Source organism: Mauremys reevesii, linkage group 5 (assembly GCF_016161935.1).
Source record: "Mauremys reevesii isolate NIE-2019 linkage group 5, ASM1616193v1, whole genome shotgun sequence".
NCBI lineage: Eukaryota > Metazoa > Chordata > Testudines > Geoemydidae > Mauremys > Mauremys reevesii.
In genome coordinates this window covers 132,766,984-132,784,455 of record NC_052627.1, presented here as the reverse complement: position 1 = coordinate 132,784,455, position 17,472 = coordinate 132,766,984, and the positions used below count along the sequence as shown (strand labels likewise).

Genomic DNA, 17,472 nt, shown 5'->3' with positions numbered 1-17,472 from the left:
CATCCGTGTACTGACTGCACTAAAACCACAGGTCCTGCATTTGTGCCCTTGTATCAAACCAATAAAAGGAACCACAATAAGTTGCTGTTTGATGGTTTGCCAGAGAGCTTCACTGAAGGGCTGTGCTTAAAAGGACGATTCTGCCAAACACTGTTTTAAGTAGTTCCTCTCATCTTGGTTCCTGCAATGGCCTCCGGGGTCCCCTGAGTTGGGGGACACCTCGCTACCGCCTGTCCTTAACGTGAGGGAGTCTTGTCTGTGCTGGCCAGCGGTCAGCTCTCTGGCATCACCAGCCACGGGCAGCACTCCCCTCTCAGCCCACACAAGCTCTGTGGGTTAGTTATAAATACACTCTATCCCTGAGTCCTCTGAGCTTCCCCCTGCAGTGCCCAGCCCCGATCCACTGGGCACTCATCGAATTCCAGAGCCTCTGGGTCCAAAGGAACAGGGCACCCCAGCTTGTCAGTCACACAGTAGGATGGAGCTCTGCTTAATGCAGGACACTTAGACATGTTTATAGTGAAAAACAGGTTACATTTATTTAACAAAGAACAGAGATTCAAATGATAGCAAACAGAAGTATTAGAAACAAAGGGTTACCATATAAATAAAATCATAACACATATTCTAGAGCCTAAAAATAACTAACAAGGTGCCTTCTAGTTCAGTGACGTACAGCTTCCTCAGAATCCTTCTCACAGTGTTTCTCAACCAGAATGGCTGAGACCTTCTTTTCATGAGACCAACCCCACCAGTAGCCTGTCTCCCCCAAAGAAGGATGCCATGATGTCTTTTTGCATGCCGAGGTATGTTAGAATAGTCCTTTATTCCCTATGTGTAAATTCTCCCTCTGTTCACTTCTTCCTGTTAATTTCTTCTCTTGAAATCGCTTCAATCTCTTCATTAGCATTTGACTCTATATGCAAATAGACTTCCATTATAAGACATACAATGGTCAGCCATGGAAATACGTGTCTTCCACTTCCCATCTGGCGGAATCAGTCTTAAGGTATGTTACTTCTGGGAGATCTGCCTGTAGCATCAAGGTTTGAAGAACATAATTTCTAGTATACACACACACACACCCCTCATATTATCCACATATACATTTCACAAAGATTATGATGACTCGTGTGACACAGGCTCTCAGCAGACAGCTTACATGGCACTCTTTGGACTAGTATCTAAATGCCAGACCCAGGGGATCCCTGTAACCATTATGCACCCTTGTGCTCTCTGCCAAGTGGCATCAAGAAGTCCTTAGGTCACAGTTGCCACTCCTAGCCACAGCTGTGAATTGCTGCTTAGCTTCACAGCATTGTGCCTCCTTCTTTTTAAGATCAAGCTCATGGTGACAAACTCAGGATAAAACAGAACGGTAGGACAGACATACAGGCCAAAGACAAGGTCAAGGAAGACTCCCCAGTCCCTCCTTCCTGAGGTTGTCATGATTTTATGTTGTGCATCACTCTTTATTGTATGGGCAAGGTTCTGGGGAACAGCCTCCTCCATTTTGTTCATGTCATTTGAGGACTAAACCTAGTTCTGGGATATTTTAACTTATAACTATTGCCTTTAAACACAACCCTTGCATTTTTTGAATGCTTATAACTGAATGAGTCTGAATTTCAGTAGGGAAAGAGAGAACATGACCCTTCTATTTACCTTATTGCTACGTTTTGAGCCTGATTGATTTAGTTTTTTAAACATTGTTATTTTACAGTTCAGGAGAGAAGCTCACATTAAGCATCATTTTGTACCACTGAACATCAGATGTTCCCTGGCTTTTGCTTTATTATTCCTGCTTCATTTTTCACAGCGAAATTTAAAAGAGCATCTAGTTCTGTGTTGTGCATGAATGTTTAAAAAAAGCACAGGGTCTAGGAACATGAAGCCGTGGTGAGCATTTCCTCAGATGTTATCACACCAATTATCATGGGTAATTGAATTCCTACTTCCTTTTCATTTCTGATCTCATTTTTATACAGTTCCCTGATCTGTATAAAACATTTCCTGATTCATCTTCTTATCCAGCTGGACTGAAAATAGTTTCCAATCATTGTCCTTGGATCTTTCACTTGAATCCAGGCTGTCTCTGTTGTGATAGATGAGCGACAGGCTATTTCTTCGTCTAGCGACAATGAATACCTGGGTATTTTTAATACAGCATCTTAGCCAGTTTCCTGGCTCCGTTGCAAGAATAGATAAGCTCTCTTTGTTTGTAGTTCCATTTTAAATGTCCTCATTTTCCTGTGCAAAACAGATTTCCTTACTTAAAAAAAAGCTTTTTCCTTTGTCTCCTGTGGAACAAAGCACTCAGAACACATTATTTAAATAGTAATGGTTAAATCCAGCCCAGGTGAAAATGCATTGGTTTCACTGGGTTTACACAAGGAAGGAATTTGACCCTAAGTGTCTAATCACTGTCTGAATTAACAAAAAGGGTTTATTTGGAATATACGGACTGGTGCAGCTGCAGCAATTATCTCTTCACTAGTCAGAAAGACGACAAAATTTCCAGATCTAAAAAATGAACAATACAGATGAGATGCATATCTGTTATTTATTGTTCAGTGAATGGTTCCTAATTCATTCTCAAAGGTGATTTTCTGCAGCTCCCTTATGTTTTATGCAAACTATGGAATGTTACTGGCAACTCAAACGGAAGAAGACAGGGTTGTCAGGAGGCCAGACATGTAAACATATACACGGTAGCTTATGCAAGGTTTCTTGTTTTTCAGTAAAAGCAGCAAAGAGTCTTTGCATGTCATCCGACAAAGTGGGTATTCACCCACGAAAGCTCATGCTCCAAATCGTCTGTTAGTCTATAAGGTGCCACAAGACACTCTGCTGCTTTTACAGATCCAGACTAATACGGCTCCCCCTCTGATACTTGTTTTTCAGTAGTTCGCCATTTACATGACTCCATCTAAACACAATAGGCTCAGTACTGCAACTCTTATCTTCATGAATAGTTTGGTTTACGTCAAATCAAGACCCCTGTTCTAATCCTGCCTCTGATCTGCTGCTGTGTTAACCTTGAGCAAGTCACTTCCCCCCTGTGCACTCTATCCCCTTCTATCTTTTGTTTTTGTTCAGGTTGTGAGCTCTTTGGAGCAGGGTCTGTCTCTAACTACGTGCTTGTACAGCACCTAACACAGTGGAGCCCTGATCTCAACGGCAGCCTCTAAGTGCTACTGCAGTACAAATAATAGTGGAAATGTCTTAACTTTTATTTCCCAAATAAAGCAATGTGAGGCTGTTGCAGATCAAAACCCTAAGCTGTGACTTTTCCTCAGTTGCTGTTTATTGACCTGCATCTTATCAGCACAATGGCAGAGTTGAGTCAGGCAGATTGATTTCTTTAGTTCCTTTGGGCAATGCTTCTTTTCCTAACAGGCAGTGACTCGGCCAGTTTGCACCATGGGGTTGTTACATGCAGAAGGGCAGGAAGGAGGGAGGGGCAGGAATCAAAGAAACAATGTTTTGGCAAGGGGAGAGCCAAGAGTTATATTTTTCTGCTAAACTTTATTTTGTTACCTAGTGCTTCCAGTCCCATCACCACCACCTTGCCCTGTTTGCTGGGGGTGGGATGGTTTCACCTGTTGTGCCTTCTCTCTTACATAGTCCTTGCCCCAGAAAGCTTACATCTGCCTCCTTTGATTACTTGACTGTATAGCACCTAGCGAAATGGGTCTCTGATCCTTGATTGGGATTCCTAGGAGCTGTAACAGTAACACTGCAGTACTGGTCACACTGAAAGTTGTCACTCATTCTTCAGATTAGCTTTTTTCCAGTTCTCTCTAAATAATTAATAATCCCCTAGGCAATTAATAACCTGGTAAGCATTCCAGTGCTGCCTGGGTTTGTGGACAAGATGCTTTTCCAGTGCTTCCCTATGTTGCAGGTTCATCCCTGCTGAACAATATTAGCAAAACAGTTGCTGCGTTTCCCCCATCAGGAGTGTCTGCAATAGAACTTTCCAAAGAAAGCCCAGGAGCGGCAGGAACTGGTATGCTTGGTTCAGTAGAGGAGTCTGTCCCAATCCAATGACTGTGAATGGTGCAAAGGAAAGAGTAGTGCTGGTGGGTGATATCTTTCATCTTAGATGTGTAACCCAGGTCCCATGGCGATTAAACAAATCACAACTACTTGACTGATGACATCAACCATCCATGGCATTTTTCATGTATAAGCTGTGGTGCTCTGGCCAAATTCCAGCTCAGGTAAGTCCTTTCTGCCTGTCTACACTACCCGCCGGATAGCGATCAATCCATCGGGGATCAATTTATCTCGTCTAGTCTAGACACGATAAATCGACCCCCAAGCCCTCTCCCGTCAACTGTTGTACTCCAGCACCGCGAGAGGCGCAGGGAGAGTCGACGGGGAAGCGGCAGCAGTTGCCTCACCTTGGTGAAGACACCACGGTAAGTCGATCTAAGTACGTCAACTTCAGCTACGTTATTCACGTGATTTCCCCCCGCCCCCGCATAGACTAGGGCTCAATCTCCTCCTTTATCATCATTGGGATGTGGTGGTGCCATCCATCACTTTCTGAACCAAGCAGTTATAATGTTGCCGTGATCTGTCAGTGATGTGCTGTATTGTCCCTTCTATATGCTTGAGCTGAACTTCAAAACAGCCCAGAGAAGAAAGCGCCCCAGGATATCCCTTCGCAGGTTTTACGCTGATCCCTGGTCACTTCACTCCCACTCTGGGTTTCACAATGCACATTTTATTCACCTATTTGGCACTTAGACACTATAGCGTATAGAATAAACTACGATATTTAATAAAGTCTCCATGGAGCATCTATAAACTTGGCACATAACAGCATTTTCCACTCCAGACAGAGCCGCATTTAAGTGGTGGGTGAAAAAAATCCTTATGTATGTTTTGTGAGAGCACTTGCGGGTTAAAATGTGCTATATGAAAGACAGGTATAATAGCAGCACACTGTAATCTTCCTTTAAAGAAGGCTGGATAGGTTAACGAGCAGAAGAGAATGTGATGTCAAACTGCCACTCATCTTAATGCACAGGAAAAGCTAAGACGTGGAGAGACCTTTGCTTAAATTACAGTTCAGCTCCAGGGTTTGTTTGAATTACCTGGTTGACTGTTTAAGAGCACTTTGTTTATAATATTTCCAGATGAGGTTATCCAAATAGCCAAATTGCTGCTGTTATGTATCATGCCTGACTTCCAGGAAAGCTAGGGAAGACAGTAGGAACAAAGGCTGGAGAGATTGTATTCAGTGGGGAAAATTTCCCAGAAAAGAAGCTGCCTGAGTAGTCTTGTAACATGGAGGGACCAAAAAAAAAAAAAAAAAACACCCCACACCGGCTCCCTGCTGTAGGTCAAAGAAAATGATCTTTTATGTTGCAGGGGAAAGAAATAGTGCATGTGCCTCTAGTGTGGTGTGATTATCAGCCTTCTCATACATGATACTGATGCACCTCTGAGGCTTTGGAGCTTACCATACAGTGTACAGACAAGAATTGCCTGCAGCTAACTTCTTAGCAAATCACCCTGGCTTTCTGGTGCTTGCATCATTCTGAACCTGAAGGGTTAGTCATGTTCATAATAATGGGACTGTAACAGGGTCACACTCACTTCTCAAGAGCACCCCCGTCTCAGTGCTTGTGCCTGCCCATTCTCTCAGCTTGTGGTGGGTCTTCAGTGACTCAGCCTTCTGGCCAAGTCACATGCAGTCTGCAAACAAGAAAGCAAACCCCTTCCAGGGTACAAGTTCAACAGGGGCCTCTCTCAGTCCCCTCTAACATCTCTATCAAGTTGTCCCTGCTCTGGCATAGAACACTGCCCCAGGGCTTCCTCCCTGGAGGCAATGTCTTCGCCCTCTCAGGGCCTTTCTGGCTACAGCTGGGCCACTACAGTTCAATTCCCCCTCAATGTCCAGGCCACTTTCCCAGTGGTGGCAGGGGGTGGGGAGGGGAGAGACGACAGGGACAGGCCTAGTCCAGGGACCCTATAGATAGCAGCTGTCTGACACATCCTTTTAAATAAACTCTGTTGCTGCTACAATTCACTGAGCCACTTCCCTGTGGCTCCAGCACATTCTTTACCCTTACCCCAGGACCTTGTCCTGGTTGAGTCCCAGCAGCCAGCCCAGAGCACCATCCACTCTCCTCCAGCTCTCACAGGGAACTGAACTCACGCTGGCCCTGCAGCTCCTCTTATACTAGCCTGCTGAGCCCTGATTGGCTGCTTCGCACACAGCTGCTCTAGGCAGCTTGGAGGACCTCTCTATTGCCCTTTTCTGGGGTGAGGTGTGGCAGGGCACAAGGCTGCCAGCAAGGGGCCTCAGGGCCTAGTCCATCCCGTCACAGGGACACCATTCTGTTCCCACCTTAAAGAGGTTATTCCAGGGCATGGCTAGTTGGGAGAACTGACATTTAAAGCAAATTTGACCTATTTTCCAATGTGATCATGCTGGATCTCCCAGCATCCCCTGGGTATTTCCATGAGGCCTCCCATCCAAGGTCACACAGCAAGTCTGTGGCAGAGGCAGGAGGAGATCAAAGTAGTTTTGACACCCCAACCATTGCTGTAATCACCAGAGAATAGGACTGATGTTTTCTGGGACTGATTAGAAAGAGGTTTTCATTTAAAAAAAAAAAATGGATTGTGCTTGAGAATATTTAAGAATTTCTGACCACACAGGCACCAGCTTTTTCCTTTGCCCAGGGGTGTTCAACCCCCGCTCCGCCCCAGACCCTGCCCCCACTCCACCCCTTCCCTCCAAGGCCCCACCCCATATCTTCCTGCCCCCACCCGCTTCTTCCTGCTCAGTTCCTCCCCTGAGCCTGCTGCCTCCCCACTCCTCCCCTTCCCTCCCAGTGCCTCCTGCATGCCGTGGAACAGCTGATCTGTGTTGGGCAGGAGGTGCTGGGGGAGGTGGAGCTGGCTTCCGGTGGGTGCTAAGCACCCACTAATTTTTTTCCATGGGTGCTCGGTGTCTATGTCTGACCATCTCTAAAACTGCTTACTGTACCCTATAGTCTAAAGCCATCAGACTCTAAAGCAAACTACAGTTTTGGCCTGTTTCTCATTTACACTAAGGCCTGTCAGTGTAAAGTGACCTTAAAAGGGGAGTAAATTCTATTTACACTTTTACTTTAAGGCCTCTTTCAGTGCCAGCATTGTGCAAAGGGGCCTTATTGTAAACAGGGCTCAGGTCCTTTATTTTTATATAGCATCCTTGAGATGGTACCAACAAAACACTTTACAGTGGGAATCAGTCAGGAGCTGTATTAAAAAAGACAAGGTTTAAAAAAAAGATCTTTGAAGGGGGGAAGGGACTTGATGGTTCTGAGGGAAGGTGGGGGTCAGAGATGGAGGAGGCAGAATTTGTGAAAGATCAACTCTGTTACAGAGAGTAGAGCTGGTCAGGAATTCGTCAGTGAGATATTTTTCTTATCAAAACTAGAAGGAGAGAGACCAGAATAGCTGGGTGATCAGGGCACTCAGTTGAGATGTGGGAGATCTACGTTCAAGTCCTTGCTATGCCTGATTGAGAGCAGGGACTGAGAAGCTGGGTGTCCCACATCCTAGGGGAGTGCCCTAACCACTAGGCTATTGATGGCCTCACTTTTCCCCAAACATATTTGACATGTCTAGGTATGTTCTGCACTGGAATGGAAACAATTGGCAATCCCTCTACAGTTTTCATGAAATGGAAATCTTGTTTTCACTTGGGTTGGGAAGAGGAGAAGGCCCTCACTGAAAGTGCAGTATAGGCAGGGACGTAAATGGATGTGAGGTTGCCGAGGAACAAAGCTGTGAAAGGTTTGATGAAATAGGGGAGGAGGGACCTTTGAACTGGATTTGCAAAGAATAGGAAGCCACTGAAGATGGTAGGGTTGGAGGTGTGATATGAGTCTGTTTCCTGGTGTAGTCTTCCCTTACCAGAGCTGCTTGGAACATTTTTCCTTGTAACAAAATTTTGATGAAAAATGCAGTTTTGTGTGAATGTTTTTCCACCTTTCAACCAGCTCAAGTCTGCAGCATCTCAGAATGCAAGTTACAGTAAGGATTTGGAACACCAGAGAAGACAGGAAAATTCGAAGTAAAGAGATATTGTGCCAGTCTTCTGGAAATGGCAGTAAAGGAAATGGTCATAGACATGGAAGATGTGGGAAGAAAAGCAATTATTTGGGATGAGCAAGATCTCATTCCTTTGGAGCAAAATAAATGCCTATCTTAAGGGAAGAATTGCAATAGCAGAATCAGAGATTGATGCAAGAAGGTGGCCTCAGTCTGTACCTTCAGCCTTTGAAGAATTTGATAGTAGGAAGTTATAGTCTCTCTAGGACTTGAGTCAATACAGACACAGAGATTGCAGAGCAAGCTGAAGAGCTGTAGAGTTGGGTGTTGTCTTCACTGCAGACATAACTCAGGTTCTGTGATGCTTCCCAGGTGTACCTCATGCTACTACCCGCCCTTAGCATGAGGAAGAGGTTCCTGATTCACAGGTTCAGTCACAGGTTTTGTCCTTATTGTGCTCCCCATCCACAAGCCTCATGGTGAGGTGGCCATCACGCCATAAAGTATAAGGCAGACTGCGTGGTAGTTTATCCTGTGTATTGTGCCCCTCTTCAGCATGGATTCATATGTGGAGCTGGGACGAGTATACATTGGGAACTTGGATGGCTGGGGAAGGTGTCCTCCCGCCCCTCCCACACACCCACCTGACACCCAGCCCAAAGAGGGGTCGATCCAGCCTCAGATAGCACATCCGCATTGAATCACAGGCACTCTTCCCTGATCAGGAAGCACAAGAGCGTGGAAGGGCACCATAAAGAAGAACCAGGGGTGGACACAACATCTCAACTGGGAAAGGTGAGCGCAGCCATCTTTGTTGTTGTTATAAAAGTGAGACGGGGTATGCGCTAGCCAGGAAAGGGTTAATGAGCTGCTGTGGGCTCAGTTGGCCCCACCCCCACCCCACCAGACCTGCAGCAGGTATCTGACTTGGAGGGAGGAGCTAAAAGGGGAGAGCCCAGCTCATTTAGGGGCTGATCGGGACGGAGAGCAGAGCGCAAGTTCTCACTGTGCGAGCGGATTGGCTGGGAACAGGAATTCCCAGAGGGACTGCCGTCTGCCAGAGCCTCCCTGAATGCAGGTAGGCCTGATACGGGTCTGTTGTTTGCTACCCACGCCTGGCTTGTTGCTACTGGTTAAGATGATGGCAGGTGGTGTCCTGCCGAAAGGGGTGACAGCCAAATAAACCCCCTTTTTGTTTTGTGGCACCTGACCAAAGTCTTGGCCCTGGTTTGTCCCAAGCCCAGGAGCAACCCAGGTCACAGAAGGATAGTATAAAATATTTGTGTGAGTCTCACCCAGTAATCCTAGCCCCCATTTCAGGTGAGGGTGGGTGCCACGCCATGATGCTCATCCAATCCCCATGTTCGTCCCTCTCTCCAGACCATGCTGCTTAAAAAGGTGGACAGCAAAGGGACAAAAAACCCTCAATCCTAGCAGTTTGCAATGGCTGAACGCAGTAGCGTTTCTTTTAATGGAAAAGCATTAAAGCAAAAGTAAAAAACTTTTTGTCTGTAGCTAGCCTGGGTAAAATGTAACGGAATCCTTACAGGAATGACCATCCAAAATCCCCTTCATGTTAAGGCACTTTCCCCACTAGTGCAGAAGCTGGTTTATTGCTGATCTTATTTTGGTCCATTCCTGGACAGTAATAATAAAATATTTTGCTCTGGAAATATTCCAGGCAGTCTGGCAAACCTCCCTCTGCCACCATTTTAACTGGCAATTTCTGTCCAGCACGTATCAGGTCATCTGTAACAAGAAGCAGAAAGACTTCTTTTGCATATGCGGACGGCATCCACCCTGAGGTCTGGAACAACCCGACCTTCTTCTACTTTGGAATCTGAAGCAGCCCAACATCTTGTAAAGGATGCAGTAGCCTGAAATGAGCTTAACATAATCACCATTGCTGTTCTGTCTCCTAGCACCCACCCCTCTTTCCCAAAAAGAACATCTGGGGGAGAGTTGGAAGGTAAAATCAACTCACCATTTCTTTACCTGGGAAAACATCTTTACAAAGCTTCACGGAGGCAGAAGTTTGAGCACAAGCAAAGAGAACGGCTTTCTCTTGAGATAAACATTGATGCTTTTTAGCTGTGGCTATGCATAGTGAGTGAGAAATTCTAGGGAGTCATGGACTCTATCATGACCAAGTGAGACAGTGATGGTCCCTTGCAGCCTTAATCTCTATGAAACTGTTAGACTCTTCCAGAGAGAGGAGGACAACTAGGAAACTACTCAGTGTCCGTGAAAGACTTCAGAATTTGAGGTCAAAGCAGCGGGGGATCAGAAATGGCTTAATTGTGGAGGTGCAAAAGGAATGCTCCATTTGATTGAAAAAGCATGCGGAGTTGGAGGGGAAGTGATGGAACGTGGCTAAGGAGTGTGAGGAGAAGTGAAAGAGGACAAGCACCCAAGAAGAAGTTGTTGGCTCAGTATCTAGGCCATGATCTTGAAATGAGGGAGTGAGACAGTGAGTTCCACAGGGACGTCTTTGAGTCACTGCTAAGGCTCATGACCCAATAGTAGTGGTGGTGGTGGTGAATCTATGGGGCACATGCACTTGGTGTTTGCCTTGATGTTACCATGTCTTATAACTTATGGACAACAATGCATCCGGGGCCAGTCAATGACTACAGAACTGTACGCCATCAGCAGTATCTGCTGCACTTTACACCTGCTCCAATGTGGGGAAAAGAGACCAAATACATTGATTTGTCTTTAGTGACACGGTGTCATATCTTGATTTGTCTTGTGCTTGTACACACTGAACCATGTGGGGAAAGAAGCAATGGACTTAAATTGCAGCCTGGGAGGTTTAGGCTGAACATTAGGAAAAGCTTCCTGTCAGGGTGGTTAAGCACTGGAATAAATTGCCCAGGGAGGCTGTGGAATCTCCATCTTTGGAGATTTTTAAGAGCAGGTTAGTCCAACAGCTGTCAGGGATGGTCTACATAATACTTAGTCCTGCCATACGTGCAGGAGACTGGATTAGATGACCTCTTGACGTCCCTTCCAGTCCTACGATTCTATGATTCTTTGTTAGGGCACTCACTGACTCATAGTCAATGAACTTCAATAAAAGTAAAGAGAAGGAATCTTTAATGCTTGCATAAGCATTATATTTGATCTCCAGACAACAGCCCAATGCACCTAACCTGTCCAGAGCCGCCCGAGGGGGCGGGGCAAGTGGGGCAATTTGCCCCAGGCCCCGCAGGGGCCCCCACGAGAGTTTTTGGTGCCCCTGGAGCGGGGTCCTTCACTTGCTCCGGGGGCCCCAGAAAACTCTTGTGGGGCCTGGGCCCCCGGAGCCTCCTCTGCTCCAGGTCATTGGCAGCAATTTGGTGGCGGGGGGTCCTTCCGCTCTGGGACCTGCTGCTGAAGTGCCCTGAAGACCCACGGCAGGGGGTCCTTCCGCCCCGGGACCCGCCGCCGAAGTGCCGGGTCTTCATTGGCAATTCGGTGGTGGGGGCCCCCCGCCGCCGAAGACCCCAGGCCCCCTGAATCCTCTGGGCGGCCCTGAACCTGTCGTACCACCCTATTAATCAGCCCCGGTTTACACACCATGCACACAAAGCATCCCTTATGGCGTTTGTTTGTAATAGACCCTGTGCCAGTAGGGGATGCATATGGTGTTTGTGTGTAAACAGACCCCGAAGTTATAATTGCGGGCCATCCATTCCATCTCAAAGTACTCCCCCTTATCCTCACATATTGTGAAGCACACAACATGCCCCAGTCACATGTCTGGCATTAAAGACGCTACAATCCAAATGAGTCAGCAAGTAGCTCCAGTTTGTATTCAGTCAGGCAAAGGCATGTTCCACCTCCATCCTGCATCTGCCCAGTGTGTAGCTAAACTGCCTCTTGTCTGGTTGGCATATACCAGATAAGCTTTCATCAACCAGGGCAGCAGAAGATATGCTGGGCTGTCTAAATTCACAGTTGACATGGACACCCCATTGACAACTCTCACGTTACGGGGGAACAAAATATTAACTTGACCATATTGAAACAGACCAATCCTCCAGCACACGTTGGCATCATGTACCCTGCCAGTCCAACCAATGGAAGTGTCTATGAATAAGCTATGCTCCAAAAGGGCCTGCATAACAATGCAGTAGTATACTTTCCTGTTAATGTGCTTGCTTGCTTGAAATGTCAGGCATAGGATGGGTATAGATATATGTGTATCCCATCAGTCACATCTGCACAGCTTGGGAGCTCCATCCATTCAAATTTTGCAATTATGTCAGAGCTATTTCTAGTTGTTCCAGTCCTGGGGGCCAGCACAGCATTAATTGCTTTGCACACACCTCCATGACCATTCTGCCAACCATGGATTTGTCTACCCCAAACTGATTACCAACAGATCTCTAACACTCTGCAGTTGCCAGCTTCCACAGGCTAACAGCAACACACTTCTGGATCATTATTGGCTCTCTCAACTGGTTGCTCTGCTTCACTAGGGCTGGGGCATACTCCTCACAGCTCCAGGAATGTGGCTTTTCTTATGTGAAAGTTCTGGGGCCACTGCTTGTCAGCCCGTTTCCATCACAATGTGGTCCCAGCACTGTGTGCTTCTGGTCCTGGTCCACAGCTAGCAGCCTGCACAACGGGGGGAATCTGTCACGAGAAACAGCATCTGCTTGGTCCATGCCTCCATCTCCTGGCCCCCTTTTTTTGTTGTGCTGCTACTTGTAAGCCGCTGCCTCTGTCTTCTCTAGGTCAAAAGCAGTCGCTGAAACATCTGCCACCATTTCTTGGCAACAGCCTCTGAAGTTGCACAAAAAAGAAACATTTCCATAAAAAGCAGCGGTTGTCGGTTATTAGGACAAGCCGGATCCATACCTTTGGCACACAGCAGCACACCACCACCTCTGCTTGGGTCCTGCCAGCACATGAATTACCCAGGACCAGACAGTTTCCTCCTGCAGTCCCCAGAGTGGGAAGCAAGTGTTTCCCCACAGCATCCTGCAATGGGAACATAGAGCAAGGCAGTGAGATGTGGCACTATGAATCTAATGACAGGTGCTGTAAGTACCTAGGTGGCTGGAACTGGGGCCGTTCTGGGCTGCTGACACCTCTGCATCACCACAGGAGGCTTATGCTAGTTGTCCCCAGGGGTTGTCCCTTGTGATGCTAGGCTCAGCAGGGAGTACTGCTCAGCAAGGACTGAGTGGTGGCCCCTCACAGGGCACTGGATGGCTGATACCAGTGTGTAAACCAGGAAGCCATGAAGGGGAGCTTTCTGAGCAACAGCACAGGCTGCCTGCTCCAGTCCCAGCTTGCAATAGACCCTAGACTCTGGCTTCTGACCCTGGTTTGTCCTCAACTTTGCTATTTGATTGCTGCCCATAACCTAGCACTCAATCCCAGGCTCCTGGTAACCTGACCCTGCCTGCCTCCTGATGCCTGACTCTTGGTTTGCCCTCTGCTCTGTCTCAGACTCTGACCTGGCCTGACTCCTGCTCTGACCAGTAGGTCAGATTGCCCACTTCCCAGTATGACATTCACCCAGACAGTTACGATGTTTATCCTGACTAGATACAACACCTGGGCAGACCCGGCGTGTGACAGCACATGCTTATTTGACAACGTGGTCATGCAGTAGTGAGTTAGTGTGATTGGGCTCTGTTTGGCTAGGGGCTAGGAGGAAGACTGATCCCCAACTTCCTACTAACAGGTCCCTCTCATTGTAAGGACCAAGTGTTCAGGAGCCAGCTGCAGACCCATTCCTTCCCATTGGAGGGGAGGAGTGTCATTCCAGAACAAGGGCAGGGGATTGGTGCTGCAGGCCAGCTGGTTAGCTCTGGGCTAATCAGCCGGCACTTGGACAGAGCTGGAAAGAATGCTGATAGGACAGCGTGCTGCCCGCCTGCAGTTTTGTTTTGGCTGCAGCTAGAAAGGGCAGAGAGTAATGCAACCGAGAGCTGTGGCAGATGGTTATTTTCTGTCCTGCATGAGGCAAAACCCCACATCAGTAAATCTTACATTGGCATGCAGACTTAAAAAGCATTAACTTTTAAACTCTTGGTTCATGCTGTGAGCAAGTAAATGAGGTTGTGGTGTAAATTTTATTCCAAGGATTTAGATTAAAATAATACCACAGCACATTATGATATCCTCTTTCACCTAGTTACGTGATAATGACAGGACTAACAGGACTGGAAGTTTAGCATGTATCTCTGAATGTGTTAGGAATACCATGCTTTGTGTGTCTAACCCCAAAGTGTTGGGCAGAGCTGGTTGGAAAAATGTCGACAAAACTAGTTTCAATCAGGGAATGCAATTTAGTCAAAATCCAAACCTCCTGTTTCAACAGTTTCAGAACAAAAAGTTTTTTTTTCCTGTCAAAATGACTTTAATTTTTTTAAATTTTGTATTATATTACATATTGTATGCCATAATAAAAAACTTTTCATGTCAAAACCAAAACATTTCAATTTTCTCAAAATGAAATGTTTCAATCAATCTAAAATGATTTTTTTTCCTCCAGAATTTTCTTTCACAGAGAATTTTGACTTTTTCAGGACTTGTTCCAAATCGGAATGAAAACAAACTTCAGGATCTTGAAATCCTTTGCAAAACAGAATGTCTGTCCTTTGCCCAGCCTTAGTGATGGGTTATGCTTCCTCTTCTGCTTCAGACTAGACTTTTTTTTCCCAACTACTTTAATCCCACTGTGATCTCTTTAGCTCATCACTTAAAGCCAAACAACCATAAATCAGAGTAGTACAAGGGAAACTAAATTCTACACAGAAACATTCTACCGGATGCTGTCTTCGGTATTATTTGGTATCTTAGGTCGATTTACCTGGCTGTGAGGACGGTGGCGAGTCGACTGCTGGCGCTCCCCCGTTGACTCCACTTCCACCTCTCGCTGCGGTGGAGTTCCGGAGTCGCAGAGCGATCCGGAATCAATTTTATCGCATCTACACTAGACACGATAAATCGATCCCCGATAGATTGATCACTTAATTCGCACTAGTAGAGCATTTGGCCTCTAATATTTACCCCATTGTTTTCATATTCGATTTAGGAATGAACTTGCTTTGTCACTTTTCTTCACTTTGTGTCTGCTCTTTATAACTTGACAGAACAATAATTTAAGGAGGGTGAGAAGCAGGTTAATAAAACTGTCCTCAAACAACATAGAGGGATTAAGGTGATGATCTTTAGCCTTGAGAGCTTGTACAAACAAAATAGAAATGACTTATTGCCATCATAATTCATTCTTTAATTTTCTTTCTAGAAGTCCAACACCAGAAACCTTTGTTACAGTCCTATTTTTTCCCTCCAGTGTTATTTATGATACTATATTAAATTTTCATCAACAACTGCATATGCAAAAGGCTTTTTTTCGTTTGATGTGAACACAACCGCTTCTTTTGAGATGCTGTGTGGAATATAGAAACCATTAACACTTTTATGAATACATAGGAATCCCCTAATTCTGAAGTTGTAGGGAGAAAAATTCTTGTGAAGCACAGTAGCTGATTCACTTGGATATTTTTTTTTTAACAAAAAAAATTGCACGCTCCTGTGTCACTTCATTTTAAAATGAATCTGTTTCACAGGAGTTCACTAAAGCTCTGACTATGTGAAAACAGCTTACTTTTTTCCTGCAATATAAACAGGATGGATTTTTAAAAATAATTTCTATAAAATAATTACGATAAGCTTGTAGGGAATTGAAACTTGATCTTCTGAATGTCGGAGTGATAATATTAATATTGATTTTACTGTGTTGCTCCATCATTGCAAAAAGAATAAACATGAACCTAGAATATTTTAGGCACAGGAAATAACAATGTTGCCCAGAAACAACATTTTGATTAATTCTTCTTTAATTTAGCGCCTATGGGAAGGTATCATTTCCTTTTTTTATTTTCATTCCCACTCCCAATACTCACCTGTAACCTCTGTGTATACTCTCCCCTGTGATCTCCAACCTCACCCTCCTGCCCATACCTCACCTCCTCAACCATGAATTCTACCTGTGCTTAACCACCACCTAGAGCAGCATTTCTCAAATGCGGCCACGGTGGCTGCATGTGGCCACCAGAGGCTTTTCTTGCGGCCACAGCCACCTGGGCGGTAATTGGCAGAGGGCGCCAAGATTAGCTCCTCCCCTGGGTCTGCAAATATGGGTTGGGACCTGCCCCCGCTCTCCCCGGAGCCACAAACATCAGAGGAGCAGACAGCTGGTGTCAGTTCTCCACCTTCCCATGGGTAGTGGGGCTCAGGTTTCTGGCTTCAGCCCTGGGGTGGCAGGCAGTAAGCTTCGGCCATGTGATGGCAGGCTCCGGCCACTGGATTTCAGGCTCACCACCCCCTTCATCGTCTCTGGCCCCCACTGCCTCCCCCGGCCCATGACCGATCCACCCCATCACCCCTGGCCCCTAATGCTTCCCTCCCCACCTCCCCATGTAAGGCTTAATTTGTCCCCTGGCTTGCCAGGGCTGAGTAAGTCTGCTGTGAAAAGTGATATATGTATGTTTGTTAATATCACTTTTCACTGCCGCCCAGCTAGCTAACAAGTCTGCTGCTGTGAAAAGTCATATTAACATACAAATATCACTTGTCACAGAAGCAGACTTACTAGCTAGCAATTCTATTAAAAAAACCCAAACAAACAGAAACCGAAAAAGCAAAAGGAACAACAACAAAAAAGGCAAGAACATGCAAAACACCTTATTTGTGTTTCTATTCTGTTTAGGTCTAATAAATAGAGACAACTATACATTCTTATTATTGAATCTGCAAAAAAACCCTATATAAACAAATTACAATGATTTGGACAGGTACATGTGCATATTTATTTGTTTTTCCTAACGCAAATTACGTTTTTTGGAAAAATTGTCATATCGGCCACCAGCAAGAGTTGGTGGCCACATTATGAGGCCACCAAAAATTCTGTTGCGAGAACCCCTGAAGAGGGCATAGCTTTTTCTGAGCTGAGCCCATTGTGGGTAGTTTACAATTTGTTTCAATAATAACTAATAATAAATTCCCTCTGTGTTTATAGACAGACATAATTTTTCAGTTATAACTCTTCTGTTATGTCACTGGTGCAGAATCAGTTACATTTCAGTGGTAGGTAGATTGATATTATGTATTGTGGGAGATGGTCTTGTGGGACCATCAGGACTGGACATCAGGACTCCTGGTTTCTATTCCTGGCTCTGCTTCTGACTCATGGTGGACAAGTCACCTATGTGCCCTGCCTCAGTTTCTCTACCTGGGATGGTGATATTTTCTTGTACCAAAAAGAGGCTGCAAAGGGGCTTTTTCATGTCTCTAAAACACATGGAGGTCTTTGGATGGATTTTGCTATAGAAGGGCAAAGTATTCAATATGACAGTGAAAGGTGCTAAGATAAATCGATTTCAGGGGAGACCAAAGAAC

At 45.7% G+C, this 17,472-nt stretch overlaps 1 long non-coding RNA gene across 1 annotated transcript; it reads right to left on the bottom strand.

Moving 5' to 3' along the window:
- Positions 1–657: 657 nt before the first annotated feature.
- Positions 658–6,154, bottom strand: LOC120407161. The gene is made up of 3 exons (XR_005599821.1): positions 6,084–6,154; positions 5,614–5,712; positions 658–1,033 (listed from the first exon to the last, which is right to left on the bottom strand). It is a non-coding gene; the product is annotated as an uncharacterized LOC120407161 (long non-coding RNA).
- Positions 6,155–17,472: the final 11,318 nt, after the last annotated feature.